Genomic DNA, 11,324 nt, shown 5'->3' with positions numbered 1-11,324 from the left:
GCCTGCACTTGAGAAGGCTAGAGGAACAGCTCCTCTCACAAGATGAAAGAATGGCAGAAGAGGTTAAACACCAGGTGGCCTTAGCAATGAGTCAGCAGCAGCAACAGCAAACGGAGCCTGCAGAGCCTATTGTCGATGAGGCCGACCTATCTCAACGTAAAAGCAGTTGCGCCTCCACGGGCCTCCCTGCCGATACGGGAATCGCCGCTATTGATACGACGGCCGAGTAGCACTATCCAGTGGATGAGATCACCCAGCGGACACCTTGTGCGCTTCAAACTTGCAGTAAGAACTTAAGGTTCACGGTAGCGTACGTTTCCGCCATGCCAAGCACACCAGGCGAGGTGTACCATGGGAAGGAGATCCCGGCTGGATACGTTAAAGCTGGGGTCGAGGAGGTGTGCAATGATTGGAAGAATCTCGAGCTCGATATTCCTGGAGGTGACGGGGAGACAACACTAGCAGATGCTGTTCATGGTTACATCCTATGGGACAAGTGGTACATCATCCTCAAGCCTACCGATCAGGGATCAAGGCCGACATCGCCGCAACCCGATCGTCGTTCACCTCCTCCGCCACCGTCTCCGGGAGCTGCCCCAGAACACTCTGCTGCTGAGTCACCATCTCCTAGGCAGCCGTTGACTACTCCTGCTGAGCCGCCATCTCCTGGCCCACCTCCTCCGTCACCGCCAAAGAAGCGAAAGAAGACAGAGCCAGAGAATCAGGATAAACCACTGGACCCTTCAAAATTAAAAATTTTTATTGGAATGAAAGAAGCGAATAGGAGAAAGTTTATTGAGAAACCTCTTTCGGACTACGATCGCTCAATTAAGAAATCATACCAGAAGAGTAAATCAAGGTCGTCATCGTCCGATGTTCCACAGCTGGGGGCCCAAGAGAAACAGTCAATACAACCGCTAGTTGTTCTAAACCAGGAACAACAAGGCTTTCTGGGGTTCTTGCAATCATCAAGGCTCACTACTGATGACATAACATGGGCTTCGAACTGGAATCCGAATCCGGAGAAAGAGTATCCGATAGCTCCAGTGGTGAGATGGGCATATAAGGAAGGCACCAGCCTTGTCCCCCCAGAGATTGTGCCTTTGCTTCCAACGCAAATGCGAAGGCTACATGACTTGTACATGAAGGCGATGAGTGACTGTAACTTCATGCAGGGCGCAAAGATTACAGACGAAGATTTCTTTCGTGGAGAGGCCATCATATGGATTGATTGGGAAGAAATCTACCAACTATACCATCAAGACTCCCTCTGACATCTCTATCGTCGCTTTGTGGCTGTTGTAAGTGTGTTCTTGAAGTCCCGATTCATTACAAGTTCCAAACCTATTGATTCCTTACTTCATTTTGTATCTCGTAGGATGGAGATTCAAACTTGCCAAAAAAAGGGTATTACCATGTCGGCTTCGTCGACCCAATAGTTGTGAATTGCAAGAATCTCAACAGTAATCCTAAAGAAACTTCCAAAAACTTGTACAAATACTAAGCCGTTCAGCACTATAAGTCGACCATTGTATTTCCGTACAACTTTAGGTAAGTCTTTTCTGCCATGTAACTATTTTAGTTCTATATAACTGAATTTTATTAACCCTACATGAAATCTTGCAGAGATCACTGGATACTAATTAACATATATCCTGACAAGAGCTTAGCGATTGTTATGGACTCATTGCGCAGAGATCCAGAACAATACAAAGACATGACCGACATGTTGGACAAGTAATTTACCACCTCAATCACCATTGTTTTGAAATCAACGACAACTATATTTATTCGTTTTGGTTCGTGTTCAGGGTTTGGAAGAAATTCGTTCGGAACCATAGTGGCAATAATTTCAGTCCCGAACTAAAGTGGAGGAAAAACTATCCGGTACGGGTGGGATTCTACTTTCTTTGCATGTTCCATATCCTTTAGTATATATGAATACATTGATAACTAATTACTTCATTTTTCTCTTGAAATGTCGGAGGCAGGCGCAAGGAACTAATTTATGCGTATACTATGTCATAGAGAATATCCATACCCTAATGGGTCCTCAAAGGACCTTTACCGCATGGCAGTAGGAAGTAAGTAAAAACTTTATCAAACTTAGCTTGCGTGCAACTCATTTTGTAAATTGTTGTAATTAATATTCTCACTTTTCCACAGGTCAGTGATATGCGAGACACACTCATACCAGAGGAAAGGATCCTGGCGATTCAAGAAGCCATGTGCGGATTTATTGTTCATGAGGTCCTGGACCCGGCAGGAGAATTCTACTATGATGGAAGATCAAATATAGCTAATAGGAGTAAATATGACAATATTAAGTAAAACTTTTGTTGCACTTTGTATATAATTGACTTTTGTGTTGCACTTTATATGAGTAAATGAATATATATTTATATTTATATTACTGCAGTTCATACTCCGCTTAAATTCTAATACAAAATTCAATTGAAATGGAATAGAAATAACCCAAAAGAAATAGAAAAAAAGAAACAGAAAAAATAGGGGCCTTTGGTCCCGGTTGGTAACACCAACCGGGACCAAAGGGAGTAGACCCTTGTCCCGGTTCCCTGACCAGCCTTGGCGGTCCCGGTTGGGAAACCGGGACAAAAGGCCTTTCCCAACCGGGACAAAAGGCATGTTCTGTAGTAGTGTATAATAAAGGCCTTTCCCAACCGGGGCAAAAGGCATGTTCTATAGTAGTGTATAATATCGTACCACTATTTTTCTATAGCTTCTGATGCTACCTCTGCAATAACGTGCTGTATTTTAATATAACCACTACTTCCTTGAGAAAAATATCACCACGTCTATTAATTGCCACATGATCGAAAGTCGAACCCTCGCAATTACATTAAGTTTTCAGCTAATTATGCTCCATCCTCCCTAATAAATAGTTTTAGCGCTCCTTTCACCACAACAAATATAGTGAAAAATCATAGTTTCATTTTGATACCCAAAATATTATATTACTACTTAAGTAATAGTGACTCCACATTACTCTACCTAAAAATATATACCAAACGCAACAACATATTGTACACCATGATAGCTATGCGAACATAACGAAGCGGCAGATTCATTCGCTGCGAGCCGGGCCCCAAAACGAAACCCTGGCGCTCCGATCCCCATTATAAGCGCGTGCTCCTTCCACCCACTCCTTTCCCCGAGGAAACAAACCCCCATGGTCCTCCCCTGATCCCCTCCTTCGCTGGTGAGGGTATCCTCCTGCTCTCTCTTCTCCTTTGTTCATCCTGCTTCGTTTCTTTACCTACTACTTTATCTTAAGCTGAAATGTTATAATGCAATTCATATGTCATAATAATATATAATCCTTAAATTCACAAAAGATATTATTACAGGCTGATCTGCAGGCTGTAGTAGGTCGTCCCTGGCTGACAAGAAATTACACTAAAATCAATAATGGATTCGGAGGTGAAGTTGTAGAGTCATCGTTTGTAGCACCGAGAGAGCAGACACCGAGGAAGGGGCTCTGGCTGTCTTCCCTGGACCTCCTGATGGTCAACAGAGGCTACACACCAACTTAGCATACTACTTGTTCGACCGCCCCGATGACGACGACGCTGCGTCCGATTTCTTCGACGTGGCCAGGCTCAAGGAGGCTATGGCCAAGGCACTGGTGGCCTTCTACCCCCTCGCTGGCCACCTCAGCGTCGACGGCAGCGGTAGGGTACAGATCGACTGCAACGGTGAGGGCGCGCTCTTTGTTGTCGCTCGCTCTGGCAACACTCTTGACGAGATCAAAGAATTGAAACCGTCGCTGGAGCTAAGGAGGCTGCTTGTTCCTCGCATCGACGAGCCGCCGTCCGTCATACTGGCCGTACAGCTAACCAATTCTTCCAGCTTCCAGACGAGCAGCTTAGGTTTGTTATTTGAGTATCAGCACGCCCAGAGGTCAAGATCACGAAGAGTTCGGCGAAGGACGTCTCGGGGGCAGGAGTCGACGTGGTCGAAGATCTTGGCGTTCCGGGCTTTCCAGAGCTGCCAAAGGACGATGAGAACGACGTCGACCCGAAGAACCTCCGGGAGGCTGGTGCCCAAACCAATCAGCGAGGGGGAGCGAAGGTTGCATCCGTGAACGTAAGGGCCAGTTTATCCCAGACGCTTGTAGCCATAGGGCACGAAACAAAGATGTGCCAATCAGTTTCTAAAGAAGTGGGACATAGCTCACAGAAAGATTCAGACAGAGGCCGGATGGAGCGACGGTAGAGATAGTCCCTGGTCTTTAAATCCCTCCCTCCCCCCTCTCTTTTCCCTTTGTTGGGACTTCTCTGTACTCTCAACCCAGTATGCTGGTTCACTCTGTACTTTGCGTTGTACTTATGCCTCGATCAATGAAAAGTAGGTGGGGACCTCCCCCGAAGTTGCTCGAAAAAAATACTGGCCGTACAGGTCGATCTGATCCACACAGCTTCGTTCTCCAAGATTGGCGCTTCATTCCCATATATATATATATGCTTCAATTCCTCGATCGTATATATACCAATTTGTGCTTGCCGCAGGTGACTTTCTTCGTGTGTGGAGGGGTGGCGCTAGGGACGGCCCTTCACCACGTCTCCATCGACGCCCGGAGCGCGCTCCACTTCTTCCAGACATGGTCGGCCTTGTGCAGGGACGGCGACCGAGCCACCGTGGAGCTCCCCTGCCACGACCGCACCCTCCTCCGTGCGCGGTCCCCGCCCGCCATCCAGCCCGACGCTCTCCTGACCTTCTACCCGAAGGTCGCCTTGTCCGACCCGTCAGGGCCCACCGCCAATGAGGTCTTCACCATTTCAAGGGACCAGGCCGCCGCCCTCAGGCGCCTCTGCGGCGGCGCTAGCACTTTCTGCGCCGTGAGCGCCCTCCTGTGGCAGTGCACCTGCGTCGCGCGGCGGCTTCCGCTGGACTCCAAGGCGCTCCTCGCCTTCCCGGCCAACGTCCGGCGCAGGGTGAAGCCGCCCCTCCCGGACCGCTACTTCGGCAACGCGCTTCTCAGGGTGGGCGTCGCCGCCGCAGCGCGGGATATCGCATCGGAGCCGCTGGGCTCCGTCGCCGGCCGCATCCGAGCCGCCATCGGCCGGATGGACGATGATGAGATGGTGCGGTCCGCGATCGACTACCACCACGAGACGGCGGAGATGGACAGACAGCCGGGGAAGGGCATCCTGCCGGAGACCGAGCTGCATGTTATCAGCTGGCTCGGAATGCCGTTGTCCGACGCGGATTTTGGGTGGGGGAAGCCGCGAGTGGTGTCTCGCGCGGAGTCCAACCGCGGCGGGTTCCTGCACCTCATGAGCAACGGGGCAGCAGACGGCGGCGTCCGTGTGCTTATGCAGGCCCGTATCTAAGCACGTGCGGGCCGTGCGACCGCACAGGGCCCCCGAATTTGAAGGGCCCCAAAATATTAGATATATATTAGATATAGTCATGTAAATACTTTAATTTAGTTAATTATTGATCCAATTTGTAGCAAAATATGGCCCAAATTGCTCCTAAAAGATAAATCATTATAGCCGTATCACTTATCACTTCCTTTTACATGGGTGCTACTCGGGGTCAGGTGTGTGATCTCGAGTGGACCTAACACAGCACCACAACCTCTCCAGGATTCCATATTTTGAATTTAAAATCGGCCTAATAAACCAGGACCCTCAATGCTTTGTTGCTAAAACAAACTTTTTTTGGAAAAAATTTTTGTTGCTCAAACAATAACAATTGTTCCAGCAATAAAAGAAATTATTCTGGAATAAAAAAATAGTTATTAGACCTTTTGTGATGATTTAACTGCCAGTCACACATGTGACTTCTAACATTTGTACTTTCACACAGCACATCACGCTTATCGCGCTTGCCGGCTGCTATCGCTTGGTATTCGCGATCCTGCACTAGGCCACTAGGGCCCAGTCCATTGTTTCGCACAGGGCCCTCGAATTTACCGGTACGGCCCTGGCTTATGTGCATGGAGGCTGCAAATATCAAGGAGCTGGAGCGGCTGCTTCACGAAGCTCTAGCCAGATGCTAGTGGCTTCATGCGGAAGCTGATGGTTCTTTTGCTGTTTCGCGGCATGCATGCAAGGTTGCGAATATAATAAGGACCCAGCTAACGTACCGCCGGCCGTAATTTAGACCGGCCCAATCTATTTTTTGAAAAGTATACTATATTACTATTTTTCTATTTAGGTAATTCCACCTACACCTTCTTTTTCCAGCATTTTTTACCACCAACAACCTTGAAGCCCCACGAAACCCCTTCCCCCTCCCTCCCTGGCCACATCAAGGAATAAAAAAAAGAGGAATATCATGACAGATAAGGTGTGTGACACACGAATCAAAAAAATATTTTTATGCCGGCATCATCTTTAGATACAAAAACAACTGCTCTTGGATATCAGAAAAATTGCTACATCACAGAAAATAAACATCGCATGTAATAATCTGGACAGATGTGTTGTTGTAGAATCTACTAATGTAGAACAACCTGATTTGAATCCACTGTTGCAGAGCCTGGTTGAATGCAAACAAGCTTGATTAGATAGATTGTGATGCTGAACAAACTAGTAAAAGTTGGCATACAGAAAACGTCTGGAAAAAACAACTGATCTACCTATTAAATAGTACATCATTACCTGGCGATTCACATTTAATTGCTTTTGATACATGTAAAAAAATGCTCTCATGTAGTTGGAAAAGGGAAAAGTGCATGATATTGAGCATATTTCAAATCAAGAGCTAGCTACAGTTTTCAATGATGTAGTTTCTGTTGGCAATAATTTAGCTACGTTGGCAACAATCTAGCTGAAAGCACCTCGGATGTGGAGGCAATTGCTGATAAAACCTAAGATGTAGCAAATTGTGGAAGAGATTTGGTCAAAAAGCTACGACGCCGTACATTGGGCAAAATATTTTGCACTAAGTAAAGAGGTGAGGGAGTTCTACAACTCATATGCAAAATGGATTAGGTTCTCAATTGGTACAGTAACCTCACGCCTCCCAGGTTTAACAAGGTAAGAGTAGAAAACTTTTGTTTATTTACAACAAAGAAGGGTGTGGGAGGAAAACCAAAAAAATGCAAGTCAGTTGTTGAATCTAATGACAACAATTATGAGGTAGGGCATTTAACCTGAACATGACTTGGGGTAATGTAAATTAAATGATCAAAGAAATTGCCTAATGAGATGCATGAATTTGCCTCTGCTAAAAATAATAATTGCTTAACTAAGAACCATATAATCAAATTGCAGTAAAAAAGGTGGAGGAAAAACATATTGCATCAGATGATATCACATCAAGACTTGTTGTGCTTCTGTGCTCTTGACACAGTAATTGGTGCGTGTTTGAAAAAAAGTTGCACATTAGCAATGAAAAAGTTACTGATGGTGGGAGAGCCAATGTAACATTCTGTAAAAAAATACCTACTGTAACTCATACTATTGCCTATCTAGAATAATATTATTGCCTACTTTCTACCTATATTATTGCCAAAGTAAAGAACCAGATATGCTTATATCATAAAAGTGTAGGATCTAGCACAAATGTTAAATATGTGTGCTTGTAGATAAGAATCATATAATGATGCAGATCACAGTTTATTATATCCAGTTCTACTAGTGACTAAGAATAGCACAAAATATTAGAATCATATTTGCTAAATCAGGAAATGTAAATGATTGCTTATCGAAAAGCTGCAAAAATGCTATAAGGAATAATTATAATTGCTAGTGAAAATAAAGTAACATATTACTTTAAACATAGAAACTGAAATATCTTTGTTTGCAGCACATACCACATTGGATGATGGAGCACATCCATGCTGCCACTTCTGTCCGAGATGCATTGTATCAAATCTCTAAAAAATCTAAAGTGCACATCCATGCTGCTAGTGTTGCGGCGGCAAAACAAGTGCTGCCACTATTGTGCTAACCCTATCAAAGAAGAGATGATGCACTCATGTTATTCATATTAGCTTGAAATGGAGATGAGAAACTACATCAAATGCAGGAGATTCCAATCGAACAAAAACAATATCAAGATTAAAGTGCCTTTCTAATAACAGTATTTTGCATGACTAATAATAATAATAATTTGCCTAACTAAATATAAAACTTTGTCTAAATAATAATAGTACTTTGCCTAACTACTAACAATACTTTACCTATCTTAAGCACAAGCGGTAGCATCACGAATATGGTGATGACAAGCAGCACATATCCTCGGCCATATTCGTGCTAGGAAACTATTTCTAATATGTCGTTCGGTCCCTACTACTATCGTATCCATATAAGATGAACAAACAGCAATAGCAAAAATGAACGAATACCAAAATGTGCAGATCAACGACAAGAGCATGTTTAAATCCAGACCTCATCGATGAACTATTAATAGCATGCACCTACTAATTTTCATGTCAAGAGAAATCAAGTAATATGTTCCAAATTAGGGGAAGCACGAATCTGTGCATGAGTTGACAAACGCACACTGAATTAATCAAGTGCAGACACTGAATTCGCTTCAAAATTGATTCATGATGGGATCAATCACAGCACCAGGATTGAACAACTACACATGACCTGACGAGGTTAATTTGAGATATGCACATTGCCTGATACTAGAAGCAGACTAGTCTCTCCATGCCTAACGCTCACCCAAATCCTCAAACCTTAACGTCATCCATGCCTCAACCTGAGAGAGTGAGATGGAGAGGAGGAGGAAGACCAATCGTCGTGGGGCGTCAGCAGCGAGCCACCAGAACTGCTGGAATCAAGGTATGAACGATGGGGGAGGGGGGGAGGGGACAAAGCACTACACACAGATGAAGTCTAGGTTGACGCTGTCGTCGGAGAGCCGTGGTGGAAGCAGGCACACTCCTCCGGCGGCGCGATGCGGATCCCCCCATCACCGCCTTGGTCTGCATGCTCCGTCGAGTCCGCACCGGATGGAGCCGCTCGGCCGCCACCGATGATTCCACCACGTCCGCCGCTGCCTCGGCACATCTCCTCGGACCTCCTCCTCATCCTTAGCGGCGATGGGGCCGTCCACGGCCAGCACCGCCGTGAAGAGGTTGGTGATGGACGGCTTCTTCGGCGTCTGCCCGTGCCCCAGCCCCTCCTCCTCGTGACCTCGTCCTCGTCGACCTTCGCCACACCGCACCGCTCCCCGGTCAGGGGCACGGGCTTCCACCATGCGCGCCCCCTCATCGGAGGCCGCCACAGCAGGCGCCCTCGCCCAAGGCCGCCCCTCCCCGGGGGAAGGGGGGCTCGTAGGGGACGCCGCGCCGCTCCATCGCCAGGGGCACGGGCTGCCGCCATGCGCGCATAGCACCCTCATCAGAGGCTGCTGCAGCAGGCGCCCTCGCCGGGGGCCACTGCTCCCCCACTGGGGCCGCCGCTCGTCGGGGGATGCTGCACTGCTCCCTCGCCAGGGGCACGACGGGATTGGCTTGAGGAGAGGAAGAGGGAAAGTGGAGGGGAGGTTGGGGAGAGGAGTGGAGGGGAGGGGTGTTGTCGGCACGGAGCAGATAAGGTTTTTTTTTGAAACATGAAGCAAATAAGGATAGATGACGATGGAAAGGGAGACGAGCGGCAACGGAGAGATAAGGCCGTACGATAGCGCTTCCACGCGGCCGGCCGTTCCTAAGTCATTACCATATAATAATGGGTCGAGATTTTTACATATGTACTGTTATAAAAGTTGTCTCTTACTTGTGTACCATTACAAATTTCTAAAAATTTTCAGTACCATTAAATAAAATTTTCTTTCCCTACCTACCACTCCCACTCTCCTTCCATCTGATTCTTGCTATTTGCCTGCCCTGACATGTGGGCCCAGTCCACAGCACCGCCCCACCTCCGCTAGCCTCGCCTGGACCCGCCCCTCCTCCGCTGGGCTCACCTGCATCCTCTTCGCCACCTCCGCGTCTAGCACCTCCTCCAGCGCCGTCTCCTCAGCACCTCCTCCGATCCCGTGCTTCCTCGCCGCGCCTCGTCCGGCACCTCCCATGCGCCCAGCCGATGCACACTGACGCCACCATGACAGCGCCTGCCAATAGGTCGATGATCATCCCGGCCGCCCCACACGAAGTCGCGCCTTGATCCGCCACCGGCCGCCGCGGGCTAGCGCGGGGTGAGCTCACCCCGGCAGCCACAGGCGCGAGCACCGCCCTAGCCCACCATTGCGGGCGCGCGCTCCGCTCGGCCGCCGCGTCACCAGCTCCGCCCGGCAGCGTGGAGAGAGAAGAGAGAGTAGAGAGAGTTTCACGGACCGAGCCTACATGTTAGGACGGGCAAACGGTAAGAATCAGACGGAAGGTGGACGGTAGTGGTACGTAGGGAAAGAAAATTTCATTCCATGGTACCGAAGAACTTCAGAAATTGTAGGTAACAGGAAACTTTCATAATGGTGCACATATAAAAATCTAGTTTCTATAATGGTACACAGGTAAAAACCTCTAAAGGGTCAGAGACAACATACAAGTAGCTAAGTAGCTAGGGATGAAAGTATCGTATTTTCAGGAAATTCGAAAAATAGGAAAAAAATCCAGGAGAAAACTGTAAATTCCGGTTCGAAATCAGGAGAGTCTTTTTCCTGGCCGAATACTCGGATCCTGTATTTTTGACGGGACGATCCCGTTTTTTTGATCCGCGAATTTCCCGTTTTTGTGTGGCATTTCTTAGTCACACACCTACTCCTCATTGGATACCGCTCAGTCCGGGCATCTCCAATAGCGTGTCGATGCATGGAGGAGAGAGAGAGCCACGTACTCAAAAAGAAGAAATAGACTCCTAGGCCAAAGCGGTGTGGGTCCCACACAAAACGAATAAGTGCAGTAGCAGGAGAGCAAAACACCCTGGCAGGAGGGGTCTGATTCCTTTTTTATTCACCATGAGTCGACTCCAAATCGCGAATCTATTCATCTCTCTCCTCCATGCACCCAATCACGAATCGGTTTATCTCTCTCCTCCATGCACCGCATATCTTCAGTGGTTGATTGGACTCCTATAAATGGCACGGCACCTTATTTTTTATCTTTCGTGAAGAAGTTTTGCCTACGTGCAAACTACCTAGCTCTTCTCAAAAGAACGCCGACTCCCATGTCAACAAAGAAAGAGCTTCAAATAAATGAAAGCAAGATTGCTTGTTGTCTTATTACTCTTTTTGCGAGTTGCTTTGAACTCCTCACTGGAGAAGCCTTACCTGTAGGGCGTCGCCGCTTCACTAGGCGTGGTGGGACTAGGGGCCTGTTTATTTTCAGAAATTTTTTGGTAGCTGTGACTTAAAAAAGTCCCTTAAAACCCAAACAGGGGAACTTCTTAGGGACTTTT

The 11,324-nt window shown here is 47.3% G+C and overlaps 1 pseudogene; it reads left to right on the top strand.

Moving 5' to 3' along the window:
• The first annotated feature begins 323 nt into the window (after window positions 1–323).
• On the top strand, window positions 324–6,190 carry LOC120704783 (annotated as a pseudogene).
• Window positions 6,191–11,324: the final 5,134 nt, after the last annotated feature.

The sequence above is a fragment of the Panicum virgatum genome, chromosome 4K, assembly GCF_016808335.1.
Source record: "Panicum virgatum strain AP13 chromosome 4K, P.virgatum_v5, whole genome shotgun sequence".
NCBI lineage: Eukaryota > Viridiplantae > Streptophyta > Magnoliopsida > Poales > Poaceae > Panicum > Panicum virgatum.
Note: the sequence above shows the minus strand (reverse complement) of the source record. Positions and strands in the feature narration are given on the sequence as shown.